Genomic DNA, 19,477 nt, shown 5'->3' on the forward strand with positions numbered 1-19,477 from the left:
ATAGCAAGGATGACTGAGCATCCTTGCTGGATGCCGAAGAGGGGATTAGAAAGGTAGGCAAGCTCCTTGCTGGAGCTTGCCAGGGCAATGATACATGCCCATCGACACGCAAGGGGGGGGAGGATCTTATCCCCTCCCCTATATAATTGAGGGGCTGCAGGTTGAAAGGGGGCCAGAGATGGGGATGGAGACGGAAGGCTGCTGCCATGACGTTGTGCCAAAAGTGAGGGCGTAAGGGAAGAGAAGAGGCTGGCAGACTGTGGAAGATCATTGTGTGGAGGAAGGGGGAGAGAGCTGCGCTGCGCCAGCTACCACCAACCCAGATTGCCGCCACCTGGGCTTGTTTGGCCAGTGCCAGCAAGTCTCCAAGTCGCCACATGCTGAAGCTTCTTAGAAGCTTCTCTAGGAAGCTTCTAAGGGGGCTTTTATAAGCCCCCTTCCCATTGGATCCTACACAAGCAGTCTTTACACACCCCTACCCCCCCCCCCCCCCCCGGGGATTTAAGCCCCCTTTTCCCTTGCATCCCCTAGAAATCCATTTTACCTCGATTGTAAAGCCTTCCCGTGGATTTTCATAAAGCCCTTTTTACCCCCCCCCCCCCCCCCCATATCTCCATTATTATCAAAATCCAAATCATCATCATGGCCTCGGATGATATCCCGTAAGGAAAAAGGTAGCCCGTGAGATAAAACATAGGGAGGGAAAGTAAATGGAGTGAAAAGAAGGAGTGAAGGAGGAAGAGTGGGAAAAAGATAAAAGTTAGGGAAGGAAAGTAGAGGATAAGGAAGTGAAGTAAAATATAAGGAAGGGAAGTAGGGAGGAGTGAAGGAAAAAAGGGAGTAGTGAAGTAGAGGGTGAGGAAAAGATAAAGAAGAGTAAGAAAGGAGTAAAAGAGTTAGAAAAGAGAAGGAATAGAGGAAGGGCAAGGATGGAGAATAAGTGCCTTCTATTCCTTTACCCCAAGTCAAAGTCCTCCAAGGGTTCTTGTGGTTGCAAAACCACACTCACCCATAAACTTTTTTTCCAAAGAAACGGTGGAATTCCAGAAGAAAGAGAAAAAGGCTATCTCACATTTGAACTACGATGCCGCCCAAGAAAGTCCAAGGTGTAGCCGCGGGAGGGTCATCTCCTGGTATCCATGTGGATATCTCACCCCAAAACCAGGTTTTTCTTCTTGGCTTTAGTTCGGTTTTAAGTCGATCATGCAAAGAGAAATTGTTAGGGATAGGATATATTTGTCCGAGTTATTTGTAATAAAGAAGTTTAGCTTATTTGAATGAATGATAATGAATAGAACTTAGTTTCCTTCGAGTTGTGTCAAGCATTATAAATTACGAGCGAGATTATCCATTTTAGTTAAATCCTAAAGGTGTAGAAATTATATCTTGCACCATTAGTCTTATTCCTTTCGCAACGAATCATTGTAAATGGTTAAATTCATGAAAGGTTTCTTTCGATACTCAAATTACTAGGAAGTTATCTTTGCTAATTGCACATCTTAGCAAGGCAAATGTTGTATTTGGCATGAGTTCATCTGTAAGGAAAACGGAAGTTAAAATTAAACGGTATTGACTGGAAAGTAAATTGTCACAAGGATAGCAAAACCGTGACAAGACGATTAATATTACCTCCCAAAAATTATCCAAACCAATCTAAACATAGAAATATTCATACCCTAGGTACTTGACTATTTTCCTTATTGTAGGGTCAAACTAATTCGTAAAGATAAAGAACTAGGGTTGTCCTTGAGAACCTTAAAAAGAAACCCTAGGCCCGACATACGTCAGCTTAAAGGATCTAAAACGGATTACTCCATCGCAGGACTTGCGCAGCAAGTATGAAATCATTTAGTCTTGTGATTAATTCACAAGGAGAAAGGGTAAAAGCCCTCATCAAGGATGGTAGATCCCTACGCAAGTTATCTTGCAAAAGGACGTATTTTTGGATATTCTTCTAAATAAGGAAAGCTGTAAACCTGAAACTAGCTTACCTATAGTGTTGGGTTAATAAGGTACGCCCTACACCGGAATGTAAAGGATCTTGCCAATTTACAAGACACCTTGGGAACGAGTGCTGATACACTCAAAAGGAAAGAACACTTCCTTAGCAGTTTGCCAAACAACACGGTTGATTAATGGAAATGTTTGTGCTTGCTAGAGATTTTAGGGCTCTGTTTGAATTATGAATTACAAATTAAATGAATACCTATACTTCAGGTTAAAGGCCTAAAGGAAGAGGCAATTTCAATTACCCCCGACTACCTGCCTAACCCTAACCAAGGGGGTTGTTCACCGCGCTGGGAACCTGGACCGAACCCACCACGAGAGGTCTCTCCGTTGAGCTCTACTTGGAGTAGGAGGACGCTTGGGTGCCAGGGGGGATATGGCCGTAAATCCCTTGTCTTCCGGGTCCTGCACAAGAGGCCAACGTGACTCGGGATTGGATCTCGAGGCCCGCATACTAGTCTACAGGCAGAAGCTTGAAATAGTGATCACTATGGATTACTGGATAGCCTTCGGGCAGATTATGGTCAAGCCTACGGGTGGAACTTCTTGTGTTTCAAAGATAAAATGATGAAATGTTAAAAGAGAACTTGCTTGATATTGTTTTTCTATGTCACGTGATAAGATTACGTGAAGGAACCAGTGCTTAACAAGATTAATTAAAGAAGCTGATTGTTATATGTCAAAATAATGTGTTAGATAATTACATTACTAAAACAAACCGAGGAAAGTGCGGAGGATGGGCCATGGGTCCGTCCTATGGTTGGGTGGTCCCGGTTAGCCAGGAACTTTTCTCAAAAATCTTGAAGAACAGCAGGATGATCACCATCATAAAAACGAGGAATGAGAGCGATGACCTAGAGTTACGTTTTACCCGACTTACGCTATTTTAGGGGAATGGAATGGGACTATGCCTTATGGCAGAGAGGTTGAGCCTTGTATCCCTCTCGTTTCCCATTCTCCTTAAACCAAGTGCAGCGTGAATCCGCTTTGGACCTGGCGTTTTTGCGTAAAGTAGTTCGCTCGGGTTTGACGCTAGTTGCTGTTAGCTAATGACCAATCAGGAAAATCCTAATTCCGGTCGATCCTAAGTGGGAACGACCAGGATACTTCCGCTATGTGGCAGACGCGGGAAGACCTAGATCGCAAAACCCATACCATTCCATGGGACTGCCGGGTAGAGTTTTCTAGACATCCTTTCCGATGGACTGCTAAAACGTGTTTGGGATGATACTTGTGGACACGCTACAGTTGGTATCAGAACCGACCAACAACGGAATTGTTTTTATGAGATCTCAATAAAAGGAAGTAAAGAAATTGTTGCTGCCCAAACATTTTCTCATCTTCAATGCTGTCTTGCAGAATTATAAGGCGTGGAACAATTTTTTGGTATTTCGGGTCATGTTTATGACTGCAATGCATTCTTCCCTTTATAAACAAAGAATTGGGATGATGAACATCCTGGAGTAGATTTATAATCCATCACCTTTATACATAGAACGAAGATGGACGGGGTCTTCAGGAATCTACTATATAGCCGCCCACCGGTTTGCTTATCTATAGACCAACCTAAAGAGGATCAAGTGGTTGGAGGACTTGAAAGTCGTGAAGCTATTCATTTTTGTGGAAGCTCACGTAAATTCGACTTTACATATTCAAGGTCGGAGGGTTGAAATGAACTCATATGTATATGAGGAAGTAACCCGTGTAATCCCAGCCGACAGGATTAAAGTGTTGGGCCGCCATGAGAAGTATGGATTCCAACGAAAAGGGTATCCTGAACTTCCAATGAGCTATCGATTCCTAAAGATCCACGACCCAAAACCCTACTATTACACAGTTCCTGTAGACAAATGCAATGCAACGTTGTTCTCCCCAAACTGAATGTAATGATTGGATTATCATCACACGAAACGTTGTATAAGGCTATGTCCATGTAAATACAAATAAAGACTTCTTTTATCAATATCTGGCTATGCATAAGAGTTGTTAAAAAGTTAAGTAGCTACATTGTTTACGAGATAGCTGAACTAAAAATGAAAGATAAGCTAACGTCGATTATCATATAATAACATTAAGAAAACTTTTATCCAGGCATAACCCCAAGTACAGGTTCCAAATTCGCCTCCTACATCAAGTACTGCTGTGACCCAGGAGAAGAAGTTCCTCCTCAAGCAGATAAAGCCACCCGAGTTTGACGGGAGAGGCAGATTCGTCCAGGCTGATGCTGAAATTTGGATTGAATCCATGGAGGATTACTTTGAAGCAGCTGGTACTGCACCTACCAATCAGGCCATGCTCGCCAAGTTAAAGCTCACTGGCGAAGCCAGACTTTGATGGAAGCAATGGTGCAGGGATCAAGGGATTTCAGAGGGGTCCGTTACCTGGGAGAAGTTGAAGAAAGCCGTGCAGGGAAGATATTTACCACCTGCATATCGTACGCAGAAAATGAATGAGTTCTAGGAGCTAAATTAGCTAGGACTCACTCTTGACACATACTACTCTAAATTCGTCTCACTTTTAAAGTATGCGCCACAGATGGACATCACACAGCAGGTGTCCAAATTTTGTGTGGGCTTAAATCCACCCGTAAATACCTCTCTCGAATCTATGCGTCCATCAGACCTTCAGGATGCACTCATTCGAGTGGCGCCTATAATTCAGGAGGTGCAAGCTAGACCAAGGGGTAACAAAACTTGGTCCTATAGTGACCCGAACAGAGGAGCATTTAGACCGCAAATGAAGAGAGTTCAAGGTCATAATCAGGGACAAAGGAAAAAAGCAAGGACAAATAACGTCAACAACTTTGTTCCTACTCAAGGTAATAGCCGAAACCTCCATTGTTTCCACTAAAAACGAACCCGGTCACTTCAAGAGGCAATGTCCCAAGCTCAGCGGAGGACATCATCAAACACCTTTCCAAGGTGCAGGCCGTGGTCAATGAGCCGTTACCCGTGGAAGAGGAAGAACCGCTTGCATTGCCAATAGGCAAAGATGCGAAGAAGAAGAAGAGGAAGATCCGACTATGAAAGCTAAACTCGAAAAAAGTGACAGTCCATGCCACTTTACACAAGAAAGGGCCGAATCGCTAGTTCTCGGTGATTCAGACACCGTCGGACTATCAAGGTAAAGGTTTCCAAACCTTGATTGATTGTGGTAGTACACATTCCTTTACTCACCAGCATGTGCAAAAAGTTTAGGAATAACCACAGTAGAAGCACCTACCCTGCTTGTGGAGTTGGCAAACGGTCGTGAGATAACTTGTACCAGGCAAACTGCTAAGGTGGAATTCTTTCTGGGAGGAAAGAAGACTTCAGTCAAATTCAGAGTCATGAATTTAGGTATCCATGAGTGTCAACTCGGGATGGATGGGCCTAAGCCCAACGACGCCCACATCCACTGTGGAAAGGGTCAAGTTTCCTTTCGAAACTCCGAAAGGGAATTTGTCACAACTCAAGGTGAGGCAGGAGTGCCAAGAATCTAATTAGCCAAAGTATCTCGGATCATAAAAGGAGTCAGAAAAGGATTACCCGTTTACCTGATCAAACTCAACATGTTAGATCAAAAGCAAGAGTCTCATGAAGGACCCTCTTGGCTAAAGGAATACGCTGACATATTCCTTGAGGAATTGACTGAACTTCCGCCTCAAAGAGAAGTAGATCATGAGATTAGGCTAGTGCCTGGAGCTGCACCAATTGCAAAGAGACCTTATAGAATGTCCATACCAGAAGCAATTGAGTTAAAGGAACAACTCAAGCAACTGTTAGACCAGGGTTACATCCGGCCTAGCAATTCACCGTGGGGAGCTCGAGTACTATTCCAGAAAAAGAAAGATGGGACACTTCGACTATGTATTGATTAGCGAGGGTTGAATCAATCAACAATCAAGAACAAGTATCCTATTCCTAGAATAGATGAGCTTCTTGATCGTCTTCAAGGTGCAAAGATCTTCTCCAAGATTAATCTCAGGTCAGGTTACTATCAGATAAGGATCAAGGAAGAAGATATTCCAAAGACGGCCTTCAATACAAGATATGGGCACTTTGAATTCCTAGTTATGTCATTCGACCTTACAAATGCACCTGCCACCTTCAATAGATTAATGCAAGATATCTTTAGACCATATCTTGATGATTTCGTGCTTGTCTTCTTCGATGACACTTTAGTCTATTCTAAACAAGAAGAAGATCATGAACCTCAACTTCGGATTGTCCTTGAGACAATGAGGTCTCATAAGCTGTATGCAAAAATGAAGAAGTGTGCATTCTTCAAGCATTAGATTGAATATCTGGGATTCATAGTATCATCAGAAGGAATATCAGTAGACCCAGCCAAGGTCACAGATGTGCTTGAATGGCCAATACCAGTATCCATCAAGGAGATACGTAGCTTTCTTGGATTGACAGGATGGTATAGGGTCTTCATAAAAAACTATGCTTTGATTGCAGCACCTCTTATAGACTTACTAAAGAAGCAGACTTCCATTAAATGGTTAACTTCAGAACAAAATAGCTTCGACAAATTGAAGCAAAGTTTGGTATCAACACCTATTCTAAAACTTCCTGACCTCAATAAGGAGTTCGAGGTAGTAACTGATGCTAGCATTCTGGCCTTGGGGTGTGTACTTATGCAGGAAGGTCATCCAGTAGCATACTCTTCAAGGAAATTGAAGAGTCATGAAAAGAATTATGCCACGCATGATCTCGAATTACTAGCTGTCATCCATGCTCTAAAGCTTTGGAGACACTACCTGTTGGGTAACAAATTTACTCTAGTAACCAATCATAAGAGTCTCAAATGGATTTTTACCCAGAACGAGCTCAACATGAGACAACGTTGGTGGATTGAAGTATTGGAGGAATATGATTTTGAAGTCAAGTACCGACCAGGGAAGGAGAATGTAGTTGCCGATGCACTCAGTCGCAAGGCATTTCTAAATTCCCTAATCTTGTAGAATCCATCAACGGCCAGATCTCTGGCTACAAAAGTATCTATGCCAAACAACCCTATACTTGAACTAGCTAGAGAGGAAGCATGCCATGATTTGGCCTACCAAACAATGATAAAGAAAATATCTACCAAGGAGCAGAATCAGAAGTTGCAAGCTAAGTATCAGGAATTTTCCATTGATAATGGACTTGTCTACTACAGAAAAAGACTGTGTATACCAGCAAGCTAGTCACTCAAGCAGAAGATATTATGGGAAGCTCATGATTCTCCTTTCGCAGGACATCGTGGCTATGCTAAGACTCTTAATGCAGTTAGGAAGAGCTATCATTGGGAGAGTCTTAAAGGTGACATTCTCAAGTATGTCACTAAGTGTTTGTCTTGCCAACGTATCAAAGCCGAACATGTCATGATGCCAGGGAAACTGCAACCGCTTGACATTCCCCAAATGAAATGGGAATTCATCAGTATGGATTTTGTTGTGGGCTTACCCCAAGTCCAAGGAGGATACAATTCCATTATGGTTGTGGTTGACATGCTTACCAAGGATGCACACCTAATACCAGTAAAGACAAACTATAAAGCCTCCGACATTGCAAGATTGTTTATCAAGGAGATATTCAAGCTACATGGGTTACCTAGAAGAATCATTAGTGATCGAGATTCTCTCTTCACATCACACTTCTGGAGAGCTATCTTTGAAGCTATTGGGACTCAACTCTGTTGTAGCACCGCTTACCATCCCCAAACAGATGGCCAAATAGAGCGAGCAAATCAAATCATCGGAAATTTGCTTAGGGCATACTGCTGTCGAGAGCCGAAGAGGTGGATTCAATACTTGCCTTTAGTTAAATTTGCCTACAATGCTTCTTACCAGCAGAGCATTCAGATGGCCCCTTTTCAAGCATTATATGGTCATGATTGCAGAAGTCCCCTAAACTTTTCTGATCCAACCCTAAGAGTTGAAGCGTCAAGATAGATGTTGAAAGACATGGATGATCAAATAAAGTCAATAAGATAAGACATACAAGCAGCCAAGGATAGACAAAAGGCATACGCAGATTTGAAACGTCAAGAAAGACTCTTCGAAGAAGGAGACATGGTCTTCATTCGGGTACACCCTAAAAAGAGTTCTCTATCCCTAGGAGAATGCAAGAAGCTAAGTCCAAGGTATTGTGGGCCGTACAAAATCCTCAAATGCCTAGGACCCAATGCTTATAGATTGCAACTCCCAGAGAACCTAAAGGTTCACAATGTATTCCATATCAACCTATTGAAAAAGTATGTACCCAACCCTAATCATGTACTTGATGACCAACAAATTGTGACGCCTAGTCAAGGAGTCCTTGAACTAAGGCCGGATAGGATCTTAGATGTTAGGGAGAGACAGTTAAGATCTAGAACCTTGAGAGAATGCCTTGTCCAGTGGAAAGATTATCCCGAAGAGGATGCCAGTTGGATAGATGAAAGCTCTCTCAACCATCAATATCCCCAGTTTATCTCGAGATGAGGACATCTCGATTCCTCCAAGGGGGAGAGAATGTAATATTTCCGTTGTGATAATATTTCTAACCCATGTGATAGTCATGCAAGGGAATTCCAGCATCCAAAAATATAGCGACAGTGTGATTTTCAAATTATCTACAACGTATCTTGATCTCCACTTGCATAAAGGAGTTAAAAGAAAAAGAAAAACCGTTTAGTTACGTGGGAACCTCCTCCTAGGAAGCCAAAAGAATAAGCTTTAGGAATAAGGGAAATTGTTTTATTATTATTTCCCCTTTTTCCCCCAGTGACTGTCGTGCTGGAGGGGAGGGGAATAGCAAGGATAACTGAGCATCCTTGCTCGATGCCGAAGAGGGGATTAGAAAGGTCGAAAAGCTCCTTGCTGGAGCTTGCTAGGGCAATGATACATGCCCATCGACACGCAAGGGGGGGGAGATCTTATCCCCTCCCCTATATAATTGAGGGGCTGCAAGCTGAAAGGGGGACTAGCCAGAGATGGGGATGGAGACGGAAGGCTGCTGCCATGATGCTGTGCCAAAAGTGAGGGCGTGAGGGAAGAGAAGAGGCTGGCAGACTGTGGAAGATCATTGTGTGGAGGAAGGAAGACTATGATGTGCCGTGCCGTGTGGAGGAAGGGGGAGAGAGCTGTGCTGCGCCAGCTGCCACCAATCCAGATCGTCGCTGCCTGGGCTTGTTTGGCCACCGCCAGCAAGTCTCCAAGTCGCCACGTACTGAAGCTTCTTAAAAGCTTCTCTAGGAAGCTTCTATGGGGGCTTTTATAAGCCCCCTTCCCATTGGATCCTACACAAGCAGTCTTTACACCCCCCCCCCCCCCCCCCCCCCCCGGGGATTTAAGCCCCCCTTCCCCTTGCATCCCCCAGAAATCCATTTTACCCCGGTTGTAAAGCCTTCCCGTGGATTTTCATAAAGCCCTTTTTACCCCCCCCATATCCCCATTATTATCAAAATCCAAATCATCATCATGGCCTCGGATGATATCTCGTAAGGAAAAAGGTAGCCCGTGAGATAAAAGATAGGGAGGGAAAGTAAAGGGAGTGAAAAGAAGGAGTGAAGGAGGAAGAGTGGGAAAAATATAAAAGATAGGGAAGGAAAGTAGAGGATAAGGAAGTGAAGTAAAATATAAGGAAGGGAAGTAGGGAGGAGTGAAGGAAAAAAGGGAGTAGTGAAGTAGAGGGTGAGGAAAAGATAAAGAAGAGTAAGAAAGGAGTAAAAGAGTTAGAAAAGAGAAGGAATAGAGGAAGGGCAAGGATGGAGAATAAGTGCCTTCTATTCCTTTACCCTAAGTCAAAGTCCTCCAAGGGTTCCTGTGGTTGCAAAAACACACTCACCCATAAACTTTTTTTCCAAAGAAACAGTGGAATTCCAGAAGAAAGAGAAAAAGGCTATCTCACATTCGAACTACGATGCCGCCCAAGAAAGTCCAAGGTGTAGCCGCGGGAGGGTCATCTCCTAGTATCCATGTGGATATCTCACACCAAAACCAGGTTTTTCTTCTTGGCTTTAATTCGGTTTTAAGTCGATCATGCAAAGAGAAATTGTTAGGGATAGGATATATTTGTCCGAGTTATTTGTAATAAAGAAGTTTAGCTTATTTGAATGAATGATAATGAATAGAACTTAGTTTCCTTCGAGTTGCGTCAAGCATTATAAATTACGAGCGAGATTATCCATTTTAGTTACATCCTAAAGGTGTAGAAATTATATCTTGCACCATTAGTCCTATTCCTTTCGCAACGAATCATTGTAAATGGTTAAATTCATGAAAGGTTTCTTTCGATGCTCAAATTACTAGGAAGTTATCTTTGCTAATTGCACATCTTAGCAAGGCAAATGTTTTATTTGGCATGAGTTCATCTGTAAGGAAAACAGAAGTTAAAATTAAACGGTATTGACTGGAAAGTAAATTGTCACAAGGATAGCAAAACCGTGACAAGACGATTAATATTACCTCCCAAAAATTATCCAAACCAATCTAAACATAGAAATATTCATACCCTAAGCATTTGACTATTTTCCTTATTGTAGGGTCAAACAAATTTGTAAAGATAAAGAACTAGGGCTGTGCTTGAGATCCTTAAAAAGAAACCCTAGGCTCGACATACGTCAGCTTAAAGGATCTAAAACAGATTACTCCATCACAGGACTTGCGCAGCAAGTATGAAATCATTTAGTCTTGTGATTAATTCACAAGGAGAAAGGGTAAAAACCCTCATCAAGGATGGTAGATCTCTACGCAAGTTATCTTGCAAAAGGACGTATTTTTGGATATTCTTCTAAATAAGGAAAGCTGTAAACCCGAAACTAGCTTACCTAAGGAACTTTAGGGTTGATCAAGTTGGGTTAATAAGGTACGCCCTGCATCGGAATGTAAAGGATCTTGCCAATTTACAAGACACCTTGGGAACGAGTGCTGATACACTCAAAAGGAAAGAACACTTCCTTAGCAGTTTTCCAAACAACACGATTGATTAATGGAAATGTTTGTGCTTGCTAGAGATTTTAGGGCTCTGTTTGAATTATGAATTACAAATTAAATGAGTACCTATACTTTAGGTTAAAGGCCTGAAGGAAGAGGCAGTTTCAATTACCCCCGACTACCTGCCTAACCCTAACCAAGGGGGTTGTTCACCGCGTCGGGAACCTGGACTGAACCCGCCGCGAGAGGTCTCTCCATTGAGCTCTACTTGGAGTAGGAGGACGCTTGGGTGCCAGGGGGGCTCTGGCCGTAAATCCCTCGCCTTTTGGGTCCTACACAAGAGGCCAACATGACTCGAGATTGGATCTCGAGGCACGCATACTAGTCTACGGGCAGAAGCTTGGAATAGTGATCACTATGGATTACTGGATAGCCTTCGAGCGGATTATGGTCAAGCCTACGGGCGGAACTTCTTGTATTTCAAAGATAAAATGATGAAATGTTAAAAGAGAACTTGCTTGATATTGTTTTTCTATGTCACGTGATAAGATTACATGAAGGAACCAGTGCTTAACAGGATTAATTAAAGAAGCTGATTGTTATATGTCAAAATAATGTGTTAGATAATTACATAACTAAAACAAACCGAGGAAAGTGCGGAGGATGGGCCATGGGTCCGTCCTACGGTTGGGTGGTCCCAGTTAGTTAGGAACTTTTCTCAAAAATCTCGAAGAACAGCGGGATGATCATCATCATAAAAACGAATAACGAGAGCGATGACCTAGAGTTACGTCTTACCCAACTTACGCTGTTTTAGGGGAACGGAATGGGACTATGACTTATGGCAGAGAGGTTGAGCCTTGCATCCCTCTCGTTTCCCATTCTCCTTGAACCAAGAGCAGTGTGAATCCGCTTTGGACCTGACGTTTCTGCGTAAAGTAGTTCGCTCGGGTATGACGCTAGTTGCTGTTAGCTAATGACCAATCAGGAAAATCCTAATTCTAGTCGATGCTAAGTGGGAATGGCTAGGATACTTCCGCTACGTGGCAGACGCAGGAAGACCTAGATCGCAAAACCTGTAACATTCCATGGGAGTGCCGGGCGGAGTTTTCTAGACATCCATTCCGATGGATTGCTAAAACGTGTCCGGGATGATACTTGTGGACACGTTACACTCCCTCTCCCTCTCTTTCTCTTTCTCATTCTCATTCTCCCTTTCTCTTTCTCTTTCTCTCCCTCCCTCTTCCTCTCCCTCTCTTTCTCTCTCATTTCCTCTCCTAAACAAGCAAAAGAGAAAGTGATTTAAACCCTAAACAAGTAAAAGAAGGAGAGAATAGACTCACCGATGAGATATGGCGACTGTGGGGCGGCTCCTCTTCGTGATGAAGGCTCCTCCTCTCCTTCATGAACAACGGCGGTGGCGGCAAGCCTTCTTCCTCTCTTTCTCTCACGACAGTCGCTCTCGCTCTCAAAATAGTAGACGCAAAAACGCAAAATAAACCTGCACTCGATTTCGGCCTGTTTTTTTTCCCTGTGGAGCGTCACTATAGCAACGCCGCTACCTGCGTCGCTACCCGCCATCGCTATAGCCTTAAATCCTTGTATTGGACTAAGAGAATTTTCATGCTCAACAATCTATGTGACTGGATAATTGAAGTCTACTTGAAATCCATTAACAAATAGACGTTCTAATTCATATATCAATGGCTCCATGAATATGTGAAAGAGTTTACTAGAGCTTCCAATAACTTTTTTGCAACTAAATGGAATAAATAAAACTGGTTTAACTCCAATAAGGAGCTCTTTCCAACATTGAGAATTTTGATTTCAACAACTCCACAATTCTTTTGGGTTGTCTTTGAGGCTTGGAATCCATCCCAATGTAATAGCAAGGCAAAATTGTGTGGATCACCCTATTTATCACAAAACACTCCACATTTTAGTAACCTATATCAAATTTCATTTATATTAATTAAAAAGATGAGCATGATAATAAAGTGTACCTTACAAATCCTTTTGTACCCATGTATGTGAGTTCGACATGATTTGCAGATAAACTTGTAGGCACTCTCAATATCATCCCATGAATGATCAAGCAATGGTGACCTTTGGGTAGAAGGCCAAGCTGTATAGACTTGTTTGCAATTCATGTTATTACATATCAATGAAAGCTCAAAGTATGATTCAGGATTCCAAAAATCATTTACACTTTTGCATTTTGTACCATCCCAAAACTCATCTATTGTAGAATCGCAAAGTGTATTCTCCTGTATTAACCATTTGTTTTTATTTCTCAACATTTCCAACAATTCATGGCATAGAGTTCTACTTCTAGTTAGTAGACACAATTGTTCTCTAATGGAGACATAGTCAAAAGAGAGCATATCTTTTCTCGGTAGAGAACACTTGGAACACTTTTCACAACATTGTGAACAATCATGCTTTAACTTCTTCCTTCCTCCTTTTCTGGTGTTACACAAGCATTCAATTGTGTCTCTAATGTAGTTATCCTCCTTGCTTGGCTGATAAAGCAATGGTACATGAATAGAGCTCTCACTTCCTTGGCATACCCTGTAACATTGGGACTTAACCATACCTAGCCGTATGAACATGATACCAAGTTGCTCCCAACAAGTAGGAATATTTATACCATTCAAGTCTCCATCCCATGTGTTAGGCATTTGCACTAGTAGTTTGGCCAAGCTTGGCATATATATATTGTCCATATGTGCTTGGGGGGGATTAGAACTGACCATATCACCAAAAAGATTTTTAAGCATTTTACCTTGAAACTCAATTGAAGCTTGATGATCATCCCAAAGTGCTTGCAATTGAATTATTCTTTGAACGATTTTGTTAAATAAAGATGGTTCAACATCATCCATCTCGAACGCTTCATGTTGTGGTTCCACCTCATTATCCTCCCTTTCATCTAAATTTTCAATCTCATCTGATGGGTCATTATGGACCTCATCTCCCATGTCATTATGCTCTAGTAGAATGTCATCTTGTGGTAGTCCTTGAGAGTCAGGTAAACCAAGATTAGTAGTGAGACTCTTAAATCTTTCCTCAATTTTCATGTGTCTTGCATATGTTGAGTGAGGAACCATACGTCCACCTCCACAATATGTTCTGCATGTACACCACAAATGCCTGTGTCTAGGCAAAGAGTGAGATGATGGTTGATCCATAGGAGGGTTATCTTCACTCACAGGAACATCATTGTTAGTAGAATTTTGACCTTCTTGATGAGCCAGAACTGATGAATGTATTATCCCATTCATATCCTTGCGATTGTGTGCATAGTAAGTTTGTCTAGTAACATTCTGATAACCAAGGGTTGAATGCCTACACTTATAATTGCACTGACATCTCCTTAAATTATTCATTTTGGCTTCCTAAAACATAGACATAAATAAAAAATAATCAATCTATATATTAAAGTTACATATCAAAGGTGAAAGATTGATATGCTAAAGCATATAGAAAAGTTGATTTATACCTTAGAAAAGATAAATATTTCTCAATAAGTGTATGAACTTAAAGCACATAAGTGTACGAACTGATTCATAAATGAAGGCACATTGAATATGTGATTTAGGCTTAAGAAAAATAAAGATTCTCAAGAACTATAAGCACATAGGAAAGGTTATACATCAAACGGGAAAAAAAAAACCATTACTCAAAGGCAAGTAGAGTTTTATCTATGGTGGAAATAAATTATATTCAAGAACCATAAGCATAGTCAAGGAGATTTAAGTAGAAAGCTACAAAGAGTAGAAAATGTATGAACTTAAAGCACATAAGTGTATGAACTTATTCATATATGAAGGCACATTGAATATGTGATTTAGGCTCAAGAAAAATAAAGATTCTCAAGAATTGTAAGCACTTAGGAAAGGTTATACATCATGACAATTGAATATAAATGTAGGTTAAGATCCCTAATTATATTCTTATTGACATTGGCCATAAAGGTTTCTATGCTTTAATAACCACTTCTACATACTTGCCCTTACAATCACTATAAGTCACTCAAAACCATCACCATCTCCCACTCATCAAGTGCGCCACAATCTATTGTTTGAGGGTGAACTTGGTATATGTAGTATCTTGCTACATCCCAAGTGAGTTATCATGTTAAGCATTGAAATAAGCATGTACAATCTATTGTTTATGGGTGAACTTGAGATATGGGGATGATGATGCCTTGATAACTATTACATGAGAGCTAAAAAAGGCTTACAAGGCTCTTCTAAGTGTGTCAAAAATGTATACTATGTATTATGACTTAGAAGAGCCTTTCTTATAAAATTCTTCTAAGTGCTATACATGTACTATGTATAACAACCGTAGTACTAGCAAAGGTACATCCTTTGTTGAGATTTATTTGAAAGTTAGTGTTGATTATAAACAAAAGATTACTTTTTTGTGCCATGATTGCTATAACAAATGAGTTGACAAATGAGATAAGTGAGTATCCTTTCAAACAACAAACATCCGGTCTCAAGTTTGTCCTTTTAAACCACAAATATGGTACATCCAATCTTAAGTATACTAGAGTTTAGGTCTATCTATATGGAAGTGTCATTTGGGCTCAAGATATTGAAAGCATTTATCTTTCATATGAAACACCCTAAGACAATGATTAGCTTGGCAATCGAAACAAGTGACCTACCTGGAGGTGAATAGCTGTACTTATGATGAGGGTAGAATGTCAAAGAGCCAATTGACACTAGCAGCTGGATCACCACGACCACCAGAATTCTTTCAAACGTGACCACCGAAATGAACAAACAAGTTGAGTACTTTGAACCACTGTGCCCAGAGATGGAAACGTGGGCGACCACCGGCCAGTAGGGGCAGCTGTAGAGCTGGACAAAAGGGGCAGTATGGTGCTGCAGCAGCTGGATGAAACAACACTAGCTGGAGGTATCCAACGGTGGTACATGTAGTGTAGTTGACCCCGGGGATTTAATTAAGCCTGATATAACTAATCGTAGGAACATCCATCAAATGGCGCACGTGCTGTAGGAGTTCTTCATTAACAACCTGCACCGTACCCGCTACCAAGCTGTACAGCTGTGCCGGACCATGATAACGGTGCTGCTGGCTGGACGAGCCGTTCAAACGGCGCTGCTGCAGGACGAAATGCCTAGCGCAGCGCTACTGGACGAAAAGCCTAGCTCGAAGAAAACCGCCTTCTGGACAAAATACAGTTGGCCGTGGTCTAGGCCAGCAGAAATAGTACTGCGTGCAGCTGCACGATTGACGAAACCTAGAATGCAAATGCTGAGTCAAATGGGAGTCGTGAGGAAAATGTTGCAGACGCTAGCTGCCATGCACGATTGACCTGCTGCACTACGAGTGAGGTATTTGGATGACGTTGGGGGATACTAGAGCTTGTTGCTACTGCCAGTACTGGTCACAAGAGCTGTACTGAGCCAAAGATATGGCAAATGCACGCAATAAGGACTCAGGAATTGCATAAGGCAGACTAGGGAAGTTTGGGGTGTCCCACCCTTTTTTTTTCCCCCTTTTCTTATGATTATAAAACTATATATCTCCTCACTTGTTTATGGTCGTAGAGGCGTACGAGTCTCGGTCCAATTCATGAAGCACATTTGGCCTGGTTTCTTTTCATTCACCCCAGATCCATGAACGGTGACCCGATTTCTTTAGGCTCCCTCCAAGCTCAAGAGCTAATATTTTTACACTCTCATGTCAAGAATTTTGAGAGAACATGGGGATTCCCTTTGGTATCATTGAATTGAGGTGCATCACGCTTAAGCAAGAGGTAACTTGCATAAGTCTACATGAAAGCATACCAATTTTGTTTACGATTGACCTCTCCCATGGTATTACTGTTGGAAAGAGGACGATGATGTATTACATGTATACATGCAAGAAATTTATGTGGCCATCACTCAAAAATTTATTTCACCATGCTATTGCTTTTGGGAGACTTTTGTGAATCAGCAATACTTGGACACATTTGGAAAGCATATTTCTAGACAATAGGGATAATAGAGGCATCACATATATTTCTTCCTATTCCATCATTTATGCTACTATAGATTGGGATGAGGATTCTCTATATGGTTGGTATGATACTTCAAACACCTACTCCAGGGCTAGTCCATATCCCAATGTCATCCAACTTATAGGAATGATTATGCCTTGGATTATGTAGGGCATGATATGGACTACAATATGATGCTTGTGCATTATACTTGGACCATGTTGGTCATTATCAAGAGACCACGGATTATTCACACGCCACCTCCTCAATAGGATGTCAATGCCCTCTAGGAAATACATGCACAAATTTTAGGTAGCTAACACTCATATTTTATTTCAGTGCATTATAGCATTTGGGAGCCATTGGTAGATTGGCTAGTACTTCGATGCTCTTAGGAATTGTATTCTTCAATGAATGATAATAGAGCCTCATGGCAATTCTAGCATAACTAAATACAACAAAAACATTAATACTCTTTAAGGATGAAATTCAATGTTTCCTTTGGTTCTAATCCACAACATCCAACACATTTTACTAACCTAAATGCTAATTCATGTAGTTTTATTTGAGAATAAAACCCCCAATGCATGTAGTGTGATATGAACATAATGTGGTTGGATGCATCTACATCATCAATACTTTCTCATTTCTCATCCTCTTACTTGGTGATTTACTTCCATTGTTTGTTCTTGTTCTCTCCTGCTTGATTGTCTTTCTTCAACATCATAATCTCTATAGACTTACATGTCCTCAATGTGCAAGTGTGTCCGATACTAGCATGTGCCATCACTTTCCATTACACACCTTGCAGTCTTTTCACTCTCACATGGTATACACCTTTCAAGAACGTCACATGATATTGGAAGATACTTTCAAAAACACATCACGGAAGGTTGTTATACATTACAAGATTGGTATGCATACACACACACACAAGGCATTTCATTGCAACACTGTAAAAAACAATCTAATAGTAACTAAAAAGGTTGCGTTTTTTGGTATTTTGCCACTTTGACTTCATTTTTCCTAGGTTTATTTGGGAATATGTGTTGTACAGATATATAATATAACAAAATCTTTGTTCGTGTATGTTAAGTCAAACCACCTAGGACATTATTCCATTATAGCCATATATATATATATATATATATACATACATACATACATAGAGAGAGAGTGTGTGTGCACAAAGTTGTTACCCTTAGAAGTTAATGTTCATGTTATAAATACAACTATAATATATTTAAATTCTCATTATTAATTTTAGTTTACCAAGCCTTTCTTGTATACCCATCATAGCTACCCATGTGGTCTAGGAATGGGGCCTGAATGAAAGTTAAACATAGAAATAAAATAAATAAAATACTAAATATTAGTAAAGTAAAAATAAGATTGATCTAGTCACCTTAGTCGAGTATGTGGGCTAGGTGTGGGGCCAGCAAGTTTAGCTAGGTGTATTAATAGCAAGGCTTCTCTTAGTATCATCACCCTAGCTACTTGTGTGAGTTAAACATTGGGCCACTAAGATATTTGGCATGAGCTAAAAGTGAGGACAATGTAGAATTTAACCCTAGTATCTTTGACTTATGTAGCTCACAATGTTATAGAGAATTTTTGCATTAGTGATAAACAATCTAGGTATTAGGTTAAATATTAAACTAAAATTAGAGGAGTCAGGACCATTTACGAGACATTTAATTCTCACGTGTATAAATATAATAATCATTTTTGCATAATAATGTGAAAATGGAAAAATGAGGTTTTTAAATTCAAATAACATATTGCCTGTATTTATCTCTTTGAAATTGAACTTGTCCAATATTTGTGTAGCATCCAAGTACTAAGATCATTGAGTTTGTTTAGGCACAATGTTTTGATTCCATTCTCAACCAATTGAGAGAACTACTTCAGAAGCACTTTACAGTTGGAGAGAAAATCATTCATAGATCACTCAATGCACTACAATAAGCCAAGATGCACTCAAATCCTTGGTTAGAAGATGTCCAATTTGGGCAAGCAAAACAAAGATATTTAGAGATAGAACACTTAATCAAGAGTGTGTAAGAATGTTTGATGAGATGGAGCGTACCTTCTAGAAAGACCTCTCTCTTGGCAAGTGCAGAATTTTCAAAGATAAAATACCCCTTGTTATGAAGGTATATGCCACAGAGAAGGGCAAGAAAAGAGAGTTTCCACCTTCCCAAGATCTAAATCAATACCCAAAATTAGAAATTTTAGTGTTGTATAAGTTGCAGCAAAGACACATTCACTTTCTACAAGCTTGAGTACTAGCACAAGAGGCACATGCTATGGTTGCACAATAATCTCTTAATCACTTGGCATTTCTAGAAAAGACATATGTTGTAAACTTGATTATAAGAAAATAAGCTCGAATGCTTTCATGGGAATGGAGGGGATAATGGTTGGCATGGAGCATTGTGGAATTGTAATATCTTGTGTTTTGTCCACGCATGTGTCTCTTTGGGTGTGAAGGGGGGGACTCGTGGATGAAATTAAAACAAAGGTTGAATAATCTTTACAAAAGCCTTTCCTTTGTCTCG

This window comes from Lygodium microphyllum, chromosome 7 (genome assembly GCF_053477565.2).
Source record: "Lygodium microphyllum isolate KBCC chromosome 7, Lygodium_microphyllum_v1.1.10, whole genome shotgun sequence".
Classification (NCBI taxonomy): domain Eukaryota; kingdom Viridiplantae; phylum Streptophyta; class Polypodiopsida; order Schizaeales; family Lygodiaceae; genus Lygodium; species Lygodium microphyllum.